We start from the raw sequence: 4,214 nt of genomic DNA, 5'->3' as shown, positions 1-4,214 counted from the left end.
TATAAATCAAAAAGCCATAAAAAAACAGTTTCTGCATTTTTGTGTTCTTGTTGCATTCAAAAAAAATTTATAAAAAGAGGAAGACAATTTTATTTTCGTGTAGATCATCTAGGATTCAAATTCTAATCATCAGCTTGTTTTCATTCATTGCCCAGCTCCATTTGCCATATTTATATTTTGTGCATTTATTTCAAAAAAAAAAAAAAAATCTGCATTTTGCATTATTTTGATTCTTGCATTGCAAAGTTAAAAAAAAAAAAAAAGCATACCATTTTAATTTCGTGCATATCATATTTGTTTCATCATTTTGATATTTGCATTAAAAAAAAAAAGTTTTTTAGAAAAACTGCATTTATTTGTTTCCATTTGAAAAAGTCAAAAAAAAAATCTGCATTTTAATTGTTGCATGTCAAAGAAAATTCAAAAAAAAAAATCATTGTTAGTTTCTATTTCCATTTTTTTTCTTTCATTGTGTTATTAGCATTCCATATTTGTTTTATTTCGAGATTGCATCCAGAAAACCAAAAGAAAAATAATTTTTGCATAGTTGATTTCATTTCGGTTCATATTTGCATATTTATCGGTTTTGTTTAAATTATTTTGCATTGCTGCATTGTTATTTTGCTAAACCAGAACTTCCCTATTCTTCACTTGATCTTTGAGAGTGTTTTCAGGAAGCCATGGTAGGAGGAACACACGGACAAAGTCAGATGGCCAAGAAGGGCCAACATTTGACAGCTTTGCAAGAGGTTGAACAGATTGCTCAGTTGAGGAAAAGAAGAAAGGCACAAGGCCAACGTCCACAGCCAGGAGAAAGAAGATTTGGAGATGCACCAGAGGCTGTCTATGTCGAGCCCAAGCCACCAGATCCTTCAAGGATCAATCAAACTCCAATTTCTAAAACCCACAAACATTATGTTGTTAATTCTCGGTTTGAATATAACTCTTTTGCTGATAAAATTGAACTCTTTAAATTTTCAGGAAAAAGAGGTTATCTTAGATGGGAAAGGAACCTTGATGAATGGTTTCACTACAACAACATCTTGAAGGAAGAAAGGCTAGCTTATGCCATTGATCATCTAAAAGGAGATGCCTTTAAATGGTGGGTTCAAGAAGTAGATGATAGATGGTTTTACAAGGAGCCAACTATCAAAACGTGGGGAGGACTTAAGAAAGCCATGAGGTATGAGTTTGCACCAGGTTATACAAGATCTCAGATCAAGGAGCAGTACCCAAGGAGGTATCCAACTCATGGTTCCCAAGAAGCAAGAGAAGCTGTCCACAAAGAGGGTCAAAGAAGCTTACCTCAACAAACCAACTTTCAGCCAAACCAGGGGCACGCCATTGTCCATTGCTTAGGCCAGAAAAGTGACATCCTAAAGGTCATGGAGGTGAGTAAAAACGTCAGCCAAGACAGCTTGAGCAGACCCAAAGAAGAGCTAGATAAACCATCTCTTCAAGCAAAGGCTATGGTAAGTCCTATACTTGATAAATTGGTTTATAAATCATTTCCCACTGGTATAAGTCACTTGTCTTTGTCAAAGGATGTTAAGACAGGTCTGAGGTCCAGAAATCCGAACTCCACATCCTTGTTGGAATCAAAAGTTGTCCATGATTTATGTCCAAAGAAAAAGAGATTCCAAACCCAAAGAAAGAAGAGGCATCAACCCAAGGTAAGTCTTCTAACTTTAAAAATTTAAAAGATCAGACATGTTATAGATGTCATAAAAGAGGACACTTTGCTGTGACTTGCCCCACTAAGCAAGCATTGATACAAACATCACTAGAAAAGAAAACAGATTTATCTATAAAAAGTGATAGTTTTATTCAATCTGATTTATTGGTTCAAAATTCTGGTATAATGCACTTGTTTTTGCCAAGGAATTTTGATCCAGGAATAACAAAAGAAAGAGAGCCTAGAGGAAGAGATCCCACGTCCCTAGAAAGGCACACCATCAGCATTACATGTGCAAAACAGAATGAAGGAGAAGCTGGCAACAAAGAGAAAATCATACTTCAACTTTTTGATGCAATCAAAGTAAGTATGAATTTTAAATATTCTGTTTTTAAATCTTCAACCACAGATATAATGCATTTGTCTTTGCCAAGAAATTGTTTTTCAGATACAAGACAAGAAGAAGCTCACACCAAACAAGATAAAAGGGTGCAAGAAAGGCAGCCATCAATCCAAAATTGTCCAAAGAAGAATTTAATTCTTCATCATGCTGATGCACCTATGGTAAATTCGACCATATCACATTCTGTTTATGAAACTCCAGTATCAGATATAATTCACTTTGTCTTTGTCCAGAATGTTGAGAATTTTTCAGGTTGCAAAGAAGAAAGCTTCAAAGAAACCCCACCGGATAATCTTTTATTACTGGAGAATCAGTCCCAAAGATGATCAACCATGAGGTTACCACTAGTGTGAAGTACCATCAACTCCAGAAGAGAAGAAATGACACTATCCAGGCCAGAGGCGTGATCATTTCCCATCTTTTTAAAGAAGAGCCACCAGATGCACAACCCATTACCAAACCAAAATTGTATCAAGGTAAGGTTCTAAACTCCCAAAAGAGAATGAAACCTGACTTGCTCTATTGTGGTGTATCAGGTTATCCAGTTTTGAGGTCAAAACCTTCACAAGGGGGAGGGGATGATGTGGTCATCAAACCAGTAGCTGAACCGGAGGTCAACCAAGCTACCCAAACCGGCCACTTTGGAGGTACCAGCGACATAGGTCCAGTCCACGGCGTATATCTCGACAACCAAAAGGAGTTTTGGAGTGAAACAAATTTTAATGGACTCTACACTCAAGAAGGAGTCCAGCCCAATTGGAATTTCCAGAAAAGCTTACCGGACCAAGGAGTTATGGATTTTACAAACTGGAGGTTCTCCAGCCCATCCATCTGCGAGTACCCGACTTTTGAAGGAGATTCAAGCCCAATGAAGAAGCGGCCTGAACCAAAGCCAATCATAGGATTCAAGAGGAGTCTCTCATCTTTCCAGGAAGCCCAATATCAGGAGAAATGGCCACGGAATTATGAAGTTATGCCCAATTTGCAGAACCGGTCAAACCAGTTCTACACTTGCCTCAATTGGAAGCTAACCGGTTCAATCAGCTTCAAACCAGACATTGGCGTCCAGGAGATCATTTCAACCAATCAGGAGGTATTGAAGAAGTCCTTAGCTACACCAGAGCCCAGGAGATCAGCTGGTTCAATGAAGAGTCACTTAAATCAAACCGGAGCTATTTATGGCAAGATTGGACAATCTTTCGGTTTGATCATTTCCAACCAATTCCAACTCCGACCAGAAGACATCAGGAGTCAACCAGGACTTCCAGGAGACATTATAGGAGTTCAAGAGGAGTTCCCATGAGTTCATTCATGCACCAGCCCATTGGATCAGGAGGATCCACATTACACACCAACTGCTTATTTGGAGATTCTTGCAATAAAACTCCAACAGCTCTTTTCTTCAGATCAGGCACGACCTCAGCACCTTCCAGACTATCAAGAAGATTCCCAGGAAGCTCACTTATCCCCTTAAACCCCAGGTTCAAGAAGATATCAAGATACAAGATCATCTCATTTGGAAGAAGGCATAATCAAGCTAAAGGAAGATTACATGGAACCATCAAAGCCTTTGCTTCCAAGACTTTTATTTCAATTTTATTTCTTTCCTTAAGTCATTTTTAGACTGTTAGAGAGTCCCAAGGTCGAGCCTATATAAGCTCATTTAGTTTGTCTTGTTAATCAACCCTTGAATTTTATGAATGAATATGCAGTTTTTTCTAGTTTTTTCTTAAAACTATTATCTAAGTCTTTTGAGTGTTGTGAGAAGCAGCTCTTGAGCAACCTGACTTATCAAAGCATCCTTACACAGAGCTTTGTGGCGTCCTCAATCCCCCATCATTTCCATCTACTGATTTGCCTTGAGAGAGACTTCAGTCCAGCAAGCAAATCCCATATCTATCCATCTTCCATCCATTGATCTTGTTGAGAGTGACTTCAGTCCAGCAACAAAGATCCCATCTCCATCAATCTATCCCTTTTCTATTTGCTTTTATTCTTATTATCATTCTGATTCATATTCATATTTGCTTTGTTTGCATCATAAACTTATAAAACTCATAAAAAGGTTCACTCTTTGTTCAGGTACCAATCCGAACTATTGGACTAAACCTCAGTTCCATATTTCCGGAAGGCCTG

The sequence above is a fragment of the Raphanus sativus genome, unplaced genomic scaffold (genome assembly GCF_000801105.2).
Source record: "Raphanus sativus cultivar WK10039 unplaced genomic scaffold, ASM80110v3 Scaffold2241, whole genome shotgun sequence".
NCBI classification, from domain to species: domain Eukaryota; kingdom Viridiplantae; phylum Streptophyta; class Magnoliopsida; order Brassicales; family Brassicaceae; genus Raphanus; species Raphanus sativus.
This window is presented reverse-complemented; position numbering follows the sequence as displayed.